General features: G+C 43.4%; 1 pseudogene; it reads right to left on the reverse strand.

Annotated features, from left to right (window-relative positions):
- Nucleotides 1-6,574: 6,574 nt before the first annotated feature.
- Nucleotides 6,575-14,517, reverse strand: LOC144251074 (RNA-binding protein 14-like; annotated as a pseudogene).
- Nucleotides 14,518-18,416: the final 3,899 nt, after the last annotated feature.

The following is an 18,416-nucleotide window of genomic DNA, read 5'->3' on the forward strand; positions in this document are numbered from 1 at the left end:
GAACGCTCTGACCTGGAAGCACTTCCCTTTAATACCTTCAATATTATGAGTCTATTGATGCACCCAAAGTTTATATTGATTTTTTTTTTTTGAGCAGCCAGGATGTGGGCTATTGTTTCACATTGAACTTCCGGTCAATTATAGACCATCAGTCTGTTTGAGATGAACCGCTCTTGGGTCTTCTCCATCCTAAACTGAGCTAGTTAATTTTTTCTATCCAAAGACAGGATTTATCTTTATCCCTGTTAAATGTCATCTTATTGGTTTCCATGCATCCTTTTACAACCAAAATCTCTTAAACTCTTAAGTCTGACATGTAACACATCAGCTCTGTGACAGCAGAGAATATGCCATAATAGACCCGTTAAGGTCTCCTCACCCTTGTCATTGATGAGCACATCATCAGGGTAGGATGTGGACAGAGCCCTCCGGCAGCACTGGGGACATCTGCCTGCACCTCTAATCATGCATTTGCTTATATCTGGGCTCTTGCCAAGCTGTTTGCCCACCCTGCCCACCTTCCTCCGTTTCGTTGAGGAGATTGGAGAAGAATTTCCGCCACGGCCCTGGAAACCCAATCTGGTAACACTATGAAGAGAGGAACTTAGTTGGCTTGGCTCTGAGGAACTACCTTTCCTGCCAAGTGTCGACACGCTAGCTCTTCAAAGATCTGCTGAAATCTTTGCTCAGAACCAATATTAATATCCAACGTATCATCTGTGTGTTCCAAAACCCAGCTTCTCCTGCTCTTTGGGAAATGATGAGCTTTTCTCCCTTCCCAGTTTTCTGTGACTCCCATCTGGCAAAATGAAAGGTGGCTTCCGGAGGCCTGGAGAAGGCAGCTGCAGTCCCCGGCCCTCCCTGGCCTTGGACTCCTGCCGACGCCTCCCAAGGGATGCTTCTCCTAACCCTCCCATTTTAAGATTACTGTCATCCTTGGAGAAAAAGAAGCCCATGAAACCAAGTCCCAGCTCTGCACACTGGCTTTCAGGATCCTTCATGGTCCCATCTGTGAGCTTCTAGTTCAGATGCTCTTTGCCCTCAACAGTTCTGCTTTTCATTTTCCCCAAACCCCTTAACTGCCTGCCCCAGGGGCTTTTGCTCATGAGATTCCTGCTGGTGGAAATGTCTTTCCACTGGATCTGTGGGCTCCCTGGCCTTGCCCCTGGCTGGGAGCATCAGGCATGGTAGCAGCTCCATAGCTCAGCTAACAAAGCCAAGCTCCTGGACCACCAATGTCACTGGGACGGGCCACAGTGGAGGAGAGGTACGGCTGAGAAGCAGTACTTTCTGCTCAGACAGCCTCATCAAAGGCCACTCCAACTCCATTATTCTACTACAAAAATGTTGACATCTCAGAGCCATGAACACTGGAGCCTCTTAGATAATTTGTTTATTGTCCAAGGAGATGTGACATCTCTTTATTATCTAAGAAGCCCATGGCCTTTTTACCCTAATAGGCTATTCAATCCAACTTGTCCTTAATGATTTACATTCATCCAAAGAATTTACATGTTTCAAAGTATCTGAAATGAAGTGGAAGATCAAAAGCAACAGTTGGTTGGTTTTCTCTGCTTAGGAACATCAACCCATTCAGAAAACGCATTGTCGTCCTTGTTTCTACAGTAAGTGCCACAGAACATTGTGAATCTTTGGCTGTGGCCTCTCCACCAAATCATGTCATTTTGGGGGCGTTTGGTCATTTGCTCCATTGTGCCGGCTGTGAAGTTTCACAGCCGTTCTTGGCATACCACAGGCTAACCACAGAGTAAATAAGCTAATATTAGAGCAACTACTCATTGCAGGGTGCCTGGGACAGCCGGGCTCCCGGACTGTGTCCTGGCTGATGGCTCACATCTCCCTTTGACTCGCTCAGTATTCTGGTAGGGATGATAAATCATATAGTCATCCTAGCTGATGTGGGAAGGCTTAGGATCCCTCCACACTGTGCGCCACAACAAATTATTTGATTCCTGCAGGCACATTAAAAACGCCATCAGAAGCTGCCTCACAGCATCAAAATGGCGAGAAATAAAGTTGCCAGTCATCTATATTTTTATCAGAGAAGTCAAGGGGAAAAAGGCCCACTTCTGAGGTTTGCCTGGGGCCTGCTCACCACATGGCACCTGGTGCTCATCCTACGTGGGAGCTGCCAAGAATGAGCAGGAGGTGGGCTCAGAGACAGAGAGGGGTGGAAGGAGTCCCCAGGAGAATGGAGCTGGTCAGGGATAATCATGTCCACAGAAGGCGGCCTGCGGTGCTATTTCAAGAAAGGCAAATGTGTACCAAAAGGAAAGATGATGTTTGGAAGTGGCAGTGGCTTTGTGGAGGAAGAAGAGTGAGGGGTGGCGTGGGAAACCAGGGAAGGAACGGCCCCTTTTTAGTCTGAAGCCTTGTAGAACTATTTGATTTTTTAAAATAAGCACAGTGTGAGACAAGGCAGATTTCAAACTCACTCTGAAAGTCCCTTATATGTTTTAATCTAAGTCCTCAAGCTGCCATTGTGTATTTGCTCCTGATTGTGAGTTCCATCCTCGTCGACATTACAGACACCTGCGGAGCCATCTTCTGAGGCTGGCGACTGTGCCCGCCAAGTCTCAATTCCAGTCCCAAAGGGACCTTTCCTTTGAGTAGGGAAATCTTGGATGGTGAAAGATCTACATGCCTTTTTATTTTGCTTTGCATTGGATCTATGTAAAACAATCAAAGTCAGGAAAATGTGTGGCTAAGGGTCGAGATTTTAAGGTGTCCTGGGATAAATTTTCCAGGAAAAAAGTATATTCCTGCATGAGATTATAATGCATCAAGTTCTGTTTTCATATACTGTCCACTTGCTGAGACATGGAGGTGGAAGTTAAAAGGTAACTGGAGAACATGTTCCCAGGCAGCCTCTCACCCTGTGAGGACAGGGGGGTTCCCTTAGGACCCTCTTACTAATGACAACAAATTAGAATTCATTTTCATACCATATACTGAGATGAGGCCATTAGTTACATTACCATATGCCCTCTTAGTGACTTCATTCAGTGGTTTGAAACTCAACTCCATCCAGTGAACTTAGTAGCAAAATGAGTGTCTCTACCTACTGTAATAGGAAGTCATTGTCTTTGCCACGATTCACACAGGCATGGATATTCTATGTTCTGCTTCTTCCCTTGCATATCTAATGTCCTCAATCAACTGTCCTGCAAGTGCATCTAATTGGTGGAAGCAAAATTATAAGTCTCTATGTTGAGTCAGTGTGTCTATGCAAAGTGATTACATACTTTTTATGAGACCCTATTTTTTTAACTGAAGTTGTAGGTTATTAATTTTGAGTAGTTCAGTTTCTCCAAATTATGTCTATCTAAATTTTTGTCGTCTTCATACAAACTTGAGAATACATTTGTAAGATATTCAGAATAAAAATGTTATTACATTGGAGAAAATTAGCATATCATCATCCCACATCTTACATTGCCCATTTTTGTTTACATAGCAAGAATAGCTAAAATATACTCATTTAATTCAAACCATACATAGTACAATTTCATCACCCCAGTCCTCACATTGTACAGTACATCTCTAAACTTGCTTATCTTGTACATTGCCACTTGGTATCTTCTTGCCTACATTTTCCGGTGTCCACTTCCCCTTCTATCACCACTCTTGTTACCTAGCTCTTGAGCTCTTCCAAACAATACAAGCAGAGGACATACTTCCAAACACATTTTATGAGGCCAAAATGTACTTTCAAGTATTGATCTTGTATACTGTGACCTTGCGATATGCACTTATTTCCAATAGTTTTTGGTTTTGTTCTTTTGAATTTTCTACATAGATTGCAATGTCATCTAAAAATAAAAACACCTTGTTTCTTCCTTTGAATGTATATTTTTTTTTTCTTTATTCTTGAACTGGTGAGGGCTTCCCATATGATGTTGAATAGAAATAGTGAAAATGGGTACCCTTGCTTTTCTCTTGGAAAAATCATCAAATTGCTCACATTAGGTATGATGTTTTCGTTAGGGTTTTGTGTATATTCTGTATAAGACAAGGACTTTTTATTTTTATTATGAATAGAAATTGGATTTTGCTAAGTAATTTTTTTACTTGAACTCATGTATTTTCTTCTTTTAGCATGGTAATGTAGTAGATCATGTTAAACCTTGTATACCTAGAATAAATTCCACTTTGTCAGTATGTACATTTTTACACATTTTATTTGCTAATATTTTGTTGAGGGGTTTTGTGTTTGTGTTACCGAGAGAGAGATTTCTATACTTTTCCTATTTTGCAATGTCTTTATCTGGTTAGGGTGCTGCTGGTCTTATAGAATGTGTTAGTGTGCCCTCTGATTCTATGTTTGGGGAGAGATTGTGGAGAATTTAGAAAACTATAAATTTAGGGTAGAACTCACCAATGAAACACTGGAGACTGATACTTTCCTATTTGAAAGGTTATTAATTATTGATTGGATTTCTTAGTAAATATACAATGCTATACAGACTTTATATTTCTTTTGTGAATTTTCTTAGTTCGTGTTTTTTAAGTATTTGGTCCACTTCATCTAGGCTACCAGTTTTGTGGCTATAGATAGGGCTGGTTGTTTATAGCTCTCTTTTGTCATCTTTAAGATTCATGATTAGTAATGATAGTCTCTCTTTCCTTTATAATGTTGGCTTATTATGTGTTCTCTTCGTTATTTTGTTAGCCTGGCTAGAATTGTTATTAATTTATATTGTCAAAATACCAACTGTGGTTTTGTTGATTTTCTTTATTATTTCCTGCTTTTCAATTTTTTTATTTCTGCTTCAAATTTGATGATCCTCCCCCTCCCCTTTCTTATTTCTTGTTTGCTTTAGAACTTCACTTGCTATACTTCTACTGAAACGTGGGTTATTGATTTTAGAACTCCTTTTCCAACATAAGAATTTAATGCTGGGGCTGGGGTTGTGGCTCAAGTGGTAGCGCACTCGCCTGGCATGCGTGTGACCCGGGTTCGATCCTCAGCACCACATACAAACAAAGATGTTGTGTCCGCAGAGAACTAGAAAATAAATATTAAAAAAAATTCTCTCTCTCTCTCTCCTCTCTCACTCTATCTTTAAAAAAATATATTTTTTTAAAAAAAGAATTTAATGCTATAAATTACTCCATCTAAGCATTGCTCAGCTGTATTGCACAAATTTTTGTAATCTGTATTTTCATTTTCATTTACTTCAAAATATTTCTAAACTTCTCTTGATAATTTGAGTAGTGGGTTGTTGCAGAACTGTGTCACTTATTTTATAATATTGAGGTATTTTTCAAAGAATCCTCTAAATTTTATTATGATAAGAGGAAAACTTTTTGTATGATTTTGATTTTTTTAGAGAGAGAGTGAAAGAGAGAGAGACACTCAGAGAGAGAGAGAATTTTTAATATTTATTTTTAGTTTTCAGTGGACACAACATCTTTATTTGTATGTGGTGCTAAGGATCAAACCCAACACTGCGCATTCCAGGCGAGTGTGCTACCACTTGAGCCACATCCCCAGCCCATAATTTTGATTTTTTTTTTAATTTTAGTTGGCAATAGACAAAATATCTTCATTTTCTTTATTTAGTTTTTTGTGTTGCTGAGGATCAAACCCAGTGCCTCACACCTGTGAGGTAAGTGCTCTACTCCTGAGCCACAAATCCAGTCATGATTTTTTAAATAAATTTTAAGTATGTTTTATGACCCAGAAAATGTTATATCTTTGTCAAGTTTTCATATTAATGTAAATGTGAATGTAAATTCTGCCATTGTTGGATGGAATATTCTGTACATGTCAATTTCATCAAGCTAATAGGTAGAACTCTTTGGTTCATGAATATTTGTACTTGTTGTCTAGCTCTTTGATTGATCAACTACTGAGAGAGGGTTATTGTACACACTTTATTTTTTTTTTCCAAACTGCAAATCGCCCCAAGTTTTATTTGTAGTCCATACAAAAGGGGGGGAAATTAAGGTTTTCTAACACCACCTACTTGGGGAGATGGGGAATTGGGACTGTGCTGCTCACCATCGCTAGAACATCAGTGGTAAGCAGGGATTTGGACACATACCAACTGACTGTCCCAATAGGATCTCAGTCTCAACAGTCTACAGAGGAACAATCAGGGCCCCCTGGACTGCTGGCACAGCTTGGCGCAAAGGAAATGGTCAAGCTAACCCTTTCCTGGCCTCCCTCACATCTAAAAGAAAAAGGCGCCGCCGACCTCAGCTGCAGGTTGCTTCCCCATCCACACGACCTTAACTATCGCGCACAAAAATAAAAGGGAGCCAGGAAAAAATAAAAACAAAAGTAATTCCCATTCTGGAGAGATGGGAGGCAGGGTAGAGGGGAAACCGCAGATCTAGAGCCAGTAACAAGATGTGATGCTGAGGCGAAGGAACAAAGTAAGTTACTGCCAAACACTCAAAAGGATGGTCTCCTGGGGAAGGCCCACATGGTAGAGGGAGGGGATGAAAAACCGCAATGGGAGAGGTATGGGCCAGAGTGGTTATAACCTGGGTCTGCACCCTACCTACCTCTCCCTCCCTCCCCGTGGTGCCCCATCCCCAGGATGGCCCTACATGCGGCGCTGGTAGTCAGAGTGCATCTGAGCTGCCCGCAGGTAATCATTATAGGAGCCCGAATAGCGTGCGTAATCGGAATGGGCATCGGGCAGGCGACGGTAATCCAGCGAGGACTTTGTCGGCGAGCGGCGGAACGAAAGCTGCGACTCTGATAAACGGCGGTAATCAGAGAGCTCGGCTAAACGCCGGTCGGAACCATACCTAGTCGAGAGAAGAAGACAGTTGGTGAATGAGACAATTGAGGGGAGGGCTCCAGATGGGCATGGGGGAGATGCCAATAGGGACAGGGAGGGTGTGATCAGATTGGTCTCCAACAGTTTGGTTTCCTTGTGTCAGAAGGTTCTTCACCCTATCCAGGCCAAGAAATCAAGCCTGGGTTCAACTCATTAGGAAACCAAGCCCTCCACTGAAGCCCTCCTTTCCGAAGTGGCCAAGGTGAATTTTGGTCTATAGTCCCAAACCACAAACAAAATATCCCCACCCATGGGTCCTACACAAAGACTTTGGTTGTTTATCAACAGAACGGCAGATGAAAGCAAGGTCCCCAACTTCCCAGAGTGTGGACGCATCTCATAAACTTGCCTTCAGCCATTAAGTGCCAAAAGGACTACTCTTTCACGCCCACCCCCACCAATACCAGGACAACAAGGTAACAGGCTTAAGAATCCCTGAGACATAGGGAAAGGGTATGAGCTATAATCCTGCAGGCAGTGGCTCCTAAGGCACCTCGGCTAGTCTAGAATGGTGACATTTTCCCAGCCTGACTGGTACCACCCCAGGCTGAGCTCTGTGCTCCACCTGAACCCTGGTGACCAGAAAAGTTCACAGGCACCGACCCCCTCGGCCTCTGCACACCCCACAGGAGTAAAGGAGAAAAGACCGAGGGAGGGGCCTAAAATTCCCCTCCCATGCCAACCTCAGCCCCTTGCCCTAAGCCCCAGCTGGGGGCAGAGGCGGGGGGGCATACAGTACCTTTTCTACATGGCGACAGCCTTTTTGTAGGGATCGTCGTAGCTGGCCCGGGGTGGGGAGAGGTGGGTACGCTCATAGGGCGGCGGGTTGCTGTTGGCGTTGGCAACGGCCCCCTGGGACATGGACAGGTAGGCTGCAGACGGCTGACCTGCCCCATCGTAGGCATTGCCCGGCTGGCCACGGTAGGAGGCAGCAGCCTGGGGATGCTGCTGGGCAGCATAGGAAGCAGCCAATGAGGCTGATGACTGAGTGCGGTAAGGAGCTGCCAGGGTGGCAGAAGGCTGGGCCCCGTAGGCAGCTGCGGCACCATAGGAGCCAGTGGCCGCAGCAGCCGACTGAGCCCCATAGGAGCCTGACAGGCCCATCGATGCTTGGGCCCCATAACTATTCAGTTGGGTCTAGACAACTGGCTGGGCCCCATAAGAGCCAGCCATTGGGTTAGTGGCTTGTGCAGCATAGGCGGCTGGCTGGCTGGCATAGGCAGCAGCTGTGGCTGGCTGTGCCACATAAGCAGCAGGCTGGGAAGAGTAGGAAGCAGCCTGCTGTGCAGCATATGGGGCAGACTGGGCATTGTAAGAAGCCGAGGGCTGGGCATTGTAAGAAGCTGCCTGGGCTCCATAAGCTAGCGAGGAGGCTGCAGACTGGGCCCCATAGGAGGCAGCCTGAGCCCCGTAGGAGCCTAGGGAGGAAGCTGCTCCCTGGGTGTTGTAGGAGGAAGCAGCTGCACGAACCCCATAGGAAGAGGCAGCCTGGGCGCCATAAGAGGATGGCTGGTTACCATAGGAGGCAAGGGAGGAGCCCTGAGCCCCGTAGGAGTTGAGCGAAGAAGCTGCCGCTGCCTGACCCCCATAGGAGGAGAGGGCTGAGGCTGAGGGTTGGGCTCCACCATATGGGCCGAGAGAAGAAGCTGCAGCAGACTGGGAGCTAGGGCTAGCCAGCTGGCCCCTGTATGGGGCCCCAAGGGAGACAGAGGGCTGAGCGCGGTAAGAGGCTGCCTGGGCTGTCATGGGCTGAGTCCGATAGCCGACACCCAAAGAGGCAGAAGGCTGGGCCCTGTAGGCAGCTCCCAGCGACACTGAGGGCTGGGCCCGGTAGGTGGCTGGCTGGGCCATCAGAGGAGCCACATAAGAGGCTCGGGGAGGTGAACGGCGCAGGGGGCTTCAGTCGCGACCAAAGAAGGGTGGCGTGGGCTGACGGGCTTGCCCATCAAAGCCACCAGTGCTGTTGCCAAAAGCCTGTTGGTAGTCGAAGGTGGCAGAGAAGCCACCAGTTCCAGGGAATGCCGTATCCCCAGCCCCTGGTTTCTTGGTCTTGTCCCCAGACTGGATAGCCAGGCCAGGCCCCTTCTTCTGACCCTTGGTTGAGAGTTCCACGTTGATGCGCTTGCCCTTCACTTCTTTGCCGTTGAGCTGCACGATGGCGGCTTTGGCATCTGCTTCCTTCTCCATGTGAACAAATGCGTAGTCTGATAAAGCAGCAGACAGAGGGTTAGCAATTAGGGGGGCAGGGCATGCTACCCGATGGGTCCCAAATTGGATACAACAGCACCCAGCTGTTGCCAGTTACCTCCAGGCCACCAAACCCTCCTCCCCAGGAGTATGTCATAAAATATTGGCTCCCACATAACAAAGCTTCTGACTGTCCCAAAGAGTCACCTTTGACTAGGGCTTTTTCCCATTCTCCCCTTTCCCCCTGCCACTTCACCCAACTCCCTGGTGAGAAAAGAAAGAGTAAAGATGAACTGCAACACAGGATAAAAATCTTCACAGCTACTTTAAGACTAAACCAGCAGACAAAACAAAGAAAGGGTTTCTGGATCACTCAATTATTCAGTGTTCTCATCCCATGCTCACCAAACACCACTGCTCACCTTTGACGCTTAGCTCTCAAGCACTAGCCATTTCTCAGTCTAGATCAATTAAGGTGAAAGAGATTCAATTCAGGCAAGAGCCTACAAAGAGCAAGCAGTTCACAAAATTCCTCCAATGTAATCTCCCCTCTTTTCACATTACTTTCCAACTTTCAAAGTACTTTCATGCACACAACCTCACTTGGGCCTTATAACAATCCTGTAAGGTGGCACAACAAAGGATCATCATCTCCACTTTACTGTTGGGCAAACATGTTCAAGAATTTTTACTTTGCCCAAATCAAAGTATATCAATGTCAGGACCAGTTTTACCTCTTCTATGCCCCATGCCCCTTTGCTACACCCATCTGTCCCTGGGACAGATTGGTGTAAGGTATAACTGTGCAGTATGAAAAAAAAAAAATGTAAGCTTAGAAAGAGAGATTCTAGACCCTATGTACATCTACAAGGTAAGGTAAATGGAAACTAAGACCCCTCCCCCTCAGGCATATTACATCCTCCACCACTTCCTCTTTAAAGGACAGAGAGGTATACCTTATCCTTTGGAGTTCTGTTCATAGGCCAGACTGCACACAGGAAAGACCTGGTTTCTCAGCTGTGAGGCAAGAAGCTGCAATCACTGCAAGCTAGAAGGTCACCCCTGAGGCTTTCATTCAAGACCTGAATGAATTGTGTGAGGAAGAGGGACTAAGACAGGCTATAAATCTCAAAACTGAACTATTCACCTACCACAGAAGAAAACTTTAGAAAGGAAAAAAAAATTCTCGGGGTTGTGTCCATACTAGAAATTGTAGAAATTGCAATGGTGCAAACAGGACCTGAACAATGAGAGGAGCTTGTCCCTGAGAAATAAAGCCCTGCAGTTAAAGGCCCTATGGTTATTTTAAGAAAAAAATCCAAATGCTGGGATCCAATCTCTGTCACATCAGTTTAAAAAATAAAAAGATACCTCGAAGAAGTTCCCAACACCCCATTTTCAAAGATATCCTTTCTATGACCTTCAAACAAGTGTCCTTATTTTTAGAAATTTTCATTTTTAAAAATAATGGAGATACCCTCACTTGCATACCCAAAGATCTATTTCTCCTAAAGAATATTATCTTTCATCTATAATAAAACACAATGTCATCTGTACACACAAACTTGGAACCTTCTAAAGATGATAAAAGAACAAAACGAACTATCACAACTCTCAAGTCTTCGACACTCCCACAGACAAAGCCTGATTCCTTATTTACCAATTATGAAAAGCTAAGCATTCCATTTCACTTGGCCACACAGTACTAGAATTATCCTCTGATCTCTCATCTTCATTCTGGGTAGCTAGCTAAAAACAGTAGCAGGTGGTCTAACGTCTCTAAAAGCAGAAACTGTGCTGACCCTCAGGAATGGCAAAACCACCTAGAGAATGCAATGACAAGCAGAAAGGCTCACTCAAGGTAAAGAGAAAACAGGAAGATCTGCTAGAGCCTGTAGGCAGACTGGGGGAGGGGGGATGAAAGGGGACAATCTCCAGGCACTGTGAGGGATTAAGGAAACACACCACATTCCTGATTATTTGGAATTCCCCCAAACATCCATTGTCTACTCCCTACATAGCTGGGTTTTATTAAGAGATCAAGGAGTAAAATTTAAAAACTGAGATTTCAGGTCTGGAGATGTAGCTCATGCTTAATATGTGTGAGACCCTAGGTTCAATTCCCTGCACTGCAAAAAGAAAAAGCGGGGTTGGTTTGATTTCACATGTTCAGTTCAACTGACAGCCCAGATGAACTATGTAACTGTTGGTGGGGGAAGATATAATTATAGCCAAATTATATCTAAGTTTCTAAGCCTGATATCTGAAAGGAATTATAACTAGGTTGTCCAAATGACTGAATCACATCAGGGTTAACTGTGTCCCATCACACTGAGTAGCCAAATTCAAGCCTAACCCCATCAACGATGCCCAGAATCCCAACTCCTTCCCAGCCATCAGAGTAGCAGAGATCCGAAGAACTCCAGGGACTCTTTTGCCTGGATAGTTAGCTCAAAGTAATCTCTCCATTAAGACTAGCATTAAACCTAACAAGTAGTTCTGCAGATACCTCCTAATGGTCTGATGACATCACAATCCCTCTAGTACCAAAGTTAAGAGAATCCAGAAAAACAACTTTTCCTATCCTAAGATGATTTTTTAAAAACTTTGAAATTATAGAGCTCGGTATTTAAAGGATGGCTACCCACAAAAGAGAAGGGATAATTTTCCTCTTCTGACTCAGACCTCCCCTGAAGTATGCAATGGCCAAAGTCTGCAAGTGGTTCTTGAAGCTGTTCATCTTTGAATAACCAATAGGACACAGCTGCAGAGAGTGGTTACCACTGTTGCTATGGAGATTTTTGGTCTACAAATCATATCTAAGCTCCTAGAGTAACCAAGCAACCATGTTTTTCTCCTGTGAAATAAAACAGAGCTAGCTGTCCTGTGCTTTTCAAAGACTTGACAGGGCTGAGGGTGTGGCTCAATGGTAGAGTCGCTAGCACAGCATGTAGGCCCTGAGTTTGAACCCTAGAACTGCAAACCAGAAGACCTGACAGCAAATCAAACGCTCATTCACAGTCAAGAAATAAGTAAGCTATTTATTGAGCCAGTCTCTTTTACAAATTCCCAACTTTAAATCCTAAGTTTTTTCACCCCTAAGAACTATAAAGATATCAGTGAAGGATATCAGTGCATCAGGTGCTATTGCATATAAGCCTAACAACAATGGAAGACACCTCCCTGAGGAAGTCCAAGCATTTCTGCTAACAAATGTTTACAAAGGAACAAAATGCACAAACTTTTCTCTCTAACTCTCACAGGGAATCAGCCAGAAATTCTAAAACTCATGTGAAGTTATCATGCACTTTACCACCACCACAATCACCACCACCATTCCCCCGGTCACTTAGTGTTGATCCCAAACAAATTCAAGAACATTTTTGGCTTTCTCTATCACTTGAGAACAAGCTTCTTGATCATGAGTTCCATAGAGATTGCCCCAAGTACTGATTCTAGACTTTCAATCTACCAGTCACCCTGCCTAACAACTACAGAAGAAACCTAACAGATTAATTAAACACAAAACTCTCATACCCCTTGCTGGCCAAGTACCCAATCTGACACCCTCCCACCCTTTCATTCTAAACAAAATCAAATATCCATGCACCATACATCCTGCCTCAGAGCACCCAGCAGGAAAGCCCGATTCCGGATAGTCTCGTGGACTTGCATAACCTAAGTTGAGGAAAACAGAATGGAGTATTAATGCAGAATAAGAATTTGTTCCTAGCAAGGGACACAATGACATTTCCCCAGCTTGTGGAAAGGAGAAGGAATGGCCAAAGATGTGCCTTTAACGGACAACAAATGAAATATCTTTGGTGACCATGAACAAGCAACTGCACCTATTTATTTCTCATCCTCAAAACGTCTCACACAGGCTATGAGCAGGCATGAATCCAATACCAGGAGGGCATCACATACTCCCAGGTGCATCCTTGAAAATAACAGGGCAAAGTTAATTCAGATCTGTTCCCAAGTGGAACAAAGACAGGCCACATATATACAAGGGCTGACCCATCAAATCTTCCCCCAAAGAGAAAGAACTTAGGGTATAAGAACCCAGAATATTAAAAAAAAAGAAAAAAAGAAAAAGTCGACTGGGCTCCAAAAAGGAAATCAAGCCTAAATTATGGTGACACATTTTTCTCAAAGAAAAGGCAAACTAGGGATCTGCTCTGAGAATTAATTCAAGCAATGACAACTCTCAAGTAAATCGTTTCCAGACAATGTTTAAGGAAGACCTCTCACATCTCTCCCCATAATCCCCTCAGCCAAAGTATGCCCCCTTGCAAGTCTTCAAGCTTATGAAAGAATGACACTGCCCTGGGGCATCAGTTTGGCAAGTAAAGCTGTACAAAAGGGGCCCTCATAAAACAAATCTCCTTCCACAAGCAAAAAGGTCAGGGTTTCCAGCTAACAGATCTAAAATCGAGCCCAAAGGTTGGGAAAAGAGGGAAAACAGGTTTAAGGGAGTTGGACCACAGAGCTGCCACATCTAACCCATCAAATACTGAAAATACCAAAGTGGCTCGGAAGGGGCCCTTCCTGTACCCATGAGGAGACCCATGCCAAACAATACTAAGAGATCCCAGCCCAAGAAACGTCCAAGGGCCCCGTTACCTTCCGCTTGGGAGCATTCATCGGGAGGGAACACGAGGGCGGCCTTGGGGCGTCAGCCCCCACCTTTTCCCTCTTCCCTTGCTCTGACCGACGTCTGGAGAGGAAGTGGGGAAGTGGCGAAATCTTCCCCGCTCCATGATCCGGCTTGTGCCCGTCACTTCCCAATTTCCGCTCGGTGCCAGGCCCAGGAGACCAGAAGACGCGCCCCCGGTACACTCGCAAGTCTCTGGCGCGTCCCCGGCCCCGTGGCTCGGCTCTCAGTGGCCGCAGCACCCTCCCAGAGCCGCTTCCTCCCACTTGGTGAACGGTGCCTGGACCGCAGGGGGGGAGGGTGGCTCTGCCCAACGCACCCCCAACACCTCTGGCCTCGCCCCAGCGCACTTCCCCACCCTGCCCAACCGCGCAGTGACCGACCCCCGGGTAAGGGGCGTGGCTAACAGGCAGAGTGCCCCGAGCGCGCCCACGCCCCCGAGCGTGCCTCCGTGTTACCTTTTACCACGTCACACTCGATGTCGCGTCCACGGCGCTCGAAGAGGCTGCGCAATTCCTGGCTCGTGCATGCAGCCGACACATTGCCCACGAAAATCTTCCAAGTGTTCAGCGGCCTTGGGCGCGACATCTCCACCACGAGCGCGCGCCCCGGCCGCAGCTCGTGGCCGTGCAAGGCCTCGATGGCGCGCATGTGCACGAAGGCAAACTGTTTCATGACGGTGCAGCTCATGACCGTGCCGTAGGGCGCGAAGAGGGCTGCCAGCTCCTCCGGCGTTGTATCCGCCCCGTCGACGTTGCCCACGAATATCTTCATTTTGCCGCCGCAGCCGCCTTCCCGGAGAGCCGGGACCGCTCCTCCAGCGACAGCCGAGACGTCCGACCGACCGGCAGTCCTCCCCAGGAATCTATTGTACACACTTTAATATAGGCTTGTTGAGTTCTCCTTTCAACCCTGTCAGGCTTTGGATTGTGAATTCTGATGCTGTCTTATTAGGTACATACACATTTAGGATTTTTATGTCTTTCTGAACAATTAGCCCTTTTATTATTTTTTTATCTTTCATAGTCATTGCTCCAAAGTCTGCTTTATCTCATATTAATGTAACTATTTTAGCCTCATTTTGGTTAGTGTTAGCCTAGTAGATCTTTCTCCAGAAATTTACTTTTAAATTATCTGAGTCTTCATATTTAAAATGTGTTTCTTACAGACAACATAAAGTGCCCACCCTGAAAACTTCTTTTACTTAGTGTGTTTAGACATTTTGAAGTTATTATTGCTATAACTTGAACGAATATTCACCATATTAATATCTGTTTTCTATTGTTTGTTTTTGTTCTTTGTTTCTTTCTCTCATTATCTTTTACTGCCTTCTGTGTTTCAATTTAATACTTTATATAACTCCAAATTATCTCTTAACAGAGTTTTCTTTTTCTTAAACTTTTTAAATTGTTGACCCAGACTTAAAATATATCACTTTAACTAGCATAAGCCCATCTTCAGAGAGCACTATATCACTTCAAATGTGTCACAGGTAACTTATAATGTGTCACTTTCTATTTTTGTCATTTCTGATTTTTATGTCATTCATTTCACTTAGGCATATGCTATATTTGGCCCATATATTGTACAATTGCTGCCTTAAATAGTTATCCTTCAAATCAATTAAGAATAAGAAAAATAAACCTGGTTTTAACCTTGATCCATCCCTTCTTCTTTGCTCTCCATTTCCTTACATAGGTGTGATTTTGACCTTTTTTTTATTTGCCTAGAGAACTTTTTCTTTTTTAATTAACATTTTTATAGGGCAGATCTGTTGGCCTGGAATTTCTGCAGATTTTGTTTGAGAAAAATCATATTTCTACATTTTAGAGGATTATTTTGATGGATATATATATTTCAGAGTGTTTTTTAATACTTCAAGTAGTTTGTCTAATTATTTTTTTATTTTGTGATTTCTGTTGAGAATATGTAATTACTTTCCTTGTCCCTCTAAAGATAAGTTTTGTTGTTTCCCTATGTAGGTAAGTTGTCCCTCTACAGATAATTTTTTGTGTGTGTGTATGTATGTATGTATGTATGTTTAGTTTTCTGCTTTTCTGTTTATTATGTTTTCTGTTTTTATGCAGTTTAAATATGATATGCCTAGACACAGATTTTTAGTAATTGTTTTCCTCTGAGTTTCCTTCATCTGGGGTTTGGCATGTCATTAATTTTAAAAATGTTTATTTTATGTTAGTTTCTTCTTTTATGGTATTTCAATGATGTGTTTATTATTCCTTTGAAAATTTTCTGTAGGTTCTTGGATTTTGTTGAGTTTTTTGTTATTTATTTTCCTTCTTTACAATTCAGTTTAGGGAGTTTCAATTGACTTGTTTTGGAGCACAGTGATTCTCCAGCTGTGCTCAGTCTATGTTGAGCTCCCAGAGGTCTGTTTCCTTGCTGTTACTCTGTGTGTGCATTTTAAATTTCTGGTTGCTCCTTTAGATACTTAGAATTTTCATCTCTCCACCTTCATTACTCAACTGTTCTTGTGTTTATCTGCTTTTATCTATTAAATTACTTTGCATATTAATAGTTATTTAAATATTATATCTGGTAATTATATAAAATATTGTCATTTTGGTTCTGAAAATTATTTTGTCATTTTAAACTGTGTTTTCATCTTGATTTTTGTGATGCCTTGTATTTGATAATTGGACCTGAAATAATGAGGCTTTTGAGGAAAGGATTCATGTTCATCAAACTAGGAGTTAGACTGTATTTCATGTTTGCTCTAGGTTTAGGTAACAGAGGCTCCACAATTCACTAATATCTTTTTGACTTTTTGTTTATCATCCCCTCTTGACTTTTGATTTCACCAAGTACTACTTCTCAACAAAAATAGCTGTCTTGTAGCACTCTTTCAGCTTATGTACTCTTTCATTACACTAGAACCTGTTGGTGTGGTAGTAAAGAAAAAGGGTAAAGGAATATTCTGTAGCTTTCTTGTTAAATCTCAGTCTTTTAGTAGGCCTCTGTTTGGTTTTTTGTCTTTCACCAGTGCTTCTCCAGGGGTCAAGCTGACCCCAGACTCTTATTAATACTGTAGCTTTCTAAATCTGTGTCCTTGATTTAGTGACAGCTATTGGCTGTATGGTTTTTATTGTTGTTGATATTGTCTTTTTAGATAAGGCAGGAAGACTAAATTGTACTAGAGTCAGGGAAGTACCCTTCCTACAGGTGGGATGTAGCTTTGGCAGAGTCCTTTTCCTTCAGAGTCATGGCCTTTGTTTTGGAGAAGTCTGTGATGTATTTCATGGTGGTTATTCTTTTCTCTCCCTGCAGAGCTACAGGGGATCTTGGACTTTCGCTATGAGAACCTACTTCTATACTAGGAAACTGTAATATTGCTTTTTTATGTATTATTTTTGTAAAGGAGAGTTAGAAACTTTTATTTGGCCTTTATTGTCATAATGTCCCTCAGGTTGTGAAGGAAGCTCTGCTACATTGCTGAGAATGTCTGTTACAACTATGCATTCACATACTGGAAGTATAAGTGCAGGAATTTTGGTGTGAATATGTCTCAAATTTTCCTACCAGTATTCATGTGGTTGGTTTTGTGCATTGCCCAATTTTTCCCTTCCCGGAAGAGTTATTTATATATCAATTCTAATTTTAATATGTTAACTAAATTTTTATCTAATTAATACACTTATTCTTTCTTCAGGTTCACATTGTTCGTTTTCTAAATTCTTGATTGGCAAATTTTGTTTCCTTCCTTTTTTCTCATTTAATATTGACATTTTTATTAAAATGAGCTTTTATATAAAATGTTCCAAAAATCATCTTCTGTTTAACTGTGGTGTTAATGTTCTATTTTATTCAAGAGTCATCTACAAGAGTATTACCAAATTACCGAGTGTTTTTCTGTCTAAGTCTGCCTATAGTTAAATCTTACACATTAATTTATGTTTTTGTTAATTTTGGTTAGCATCTGTAGAGTATGAGTTTTGTACTTACTTAAACTCTTTTTTATGGCCCCCAATTTATCATTGGATTTAGCAAAGGATGTCTAGGAACTTTAAAAGAAAGCATGGTATCTGTTAATCTACAATATATGTCTGTATGTGAATCTGTGGACTACTACTTCTGTGAATGCAAAAAGCACCACTGAATTTTTCACTTTGAGCTTAAATTTATGTTGTGTGAATTTTTAAATATTTTTTTAGTTGTAGTTGACCACAATACCTTTATTTTGTTTATTTATTTTTTGTGGTGCTGAGGATCAAACCCAGGGCCCTACATACGCTAAGCGGGCAATCTACGGCTGAGCCACAACCCCAGCCCCTGTAATGTGAATACTATCTCAATAAAATAAAAAAAAATAAGCCATGCAGGCCATATATGCCCTGCACTCAGCCATCTAGCTGTGCCTGAGTGCTAGTACCCACTGTCCCTAGAACTCGAGCCCCACCATCCTCAGCCAGATCAGGACTCTCTGGGCTGAGGCTAAGAGCCCTACTCTCTCTCCACCTGCAGCCCCCTTCTGCTGCGTGTCCACAACTCCTCTCTACCTGATCTGCCCTCACCAGCTGCAGACGAGCTCCACCTCCTGACACTGTTCCCTGCAGAGGAGACCCTGATGGCTCACCTCTGCCCACACTGTGGCTTCAGTCACTTAGCAGCAACCTCTGCACCTTTGCCCCTCACCGAGCCATTGGCAGAAGCCCTGATGACCCCCTCCCTGCCTTCCTCCTCCTTCACCAACCTTGAACAGACCCCCACCCATCAGGCATTCCTGCCCTTGGCCTGAT

Source organism: Urocitellus parryii, chromosome Y, assembly GCF_045843805.1.
Source record: "Urocitellus parryii isolate mUroPar1 chromosome Y, mUroPar1.hap1, whole genome shotgun sequence".
Taxonomy (NCBI): Eukaryota; Metazoa; Chordata; class Mammalia; order Rodentia; family Sciuridae; genus Urocitellus; species Urocitellus parryii.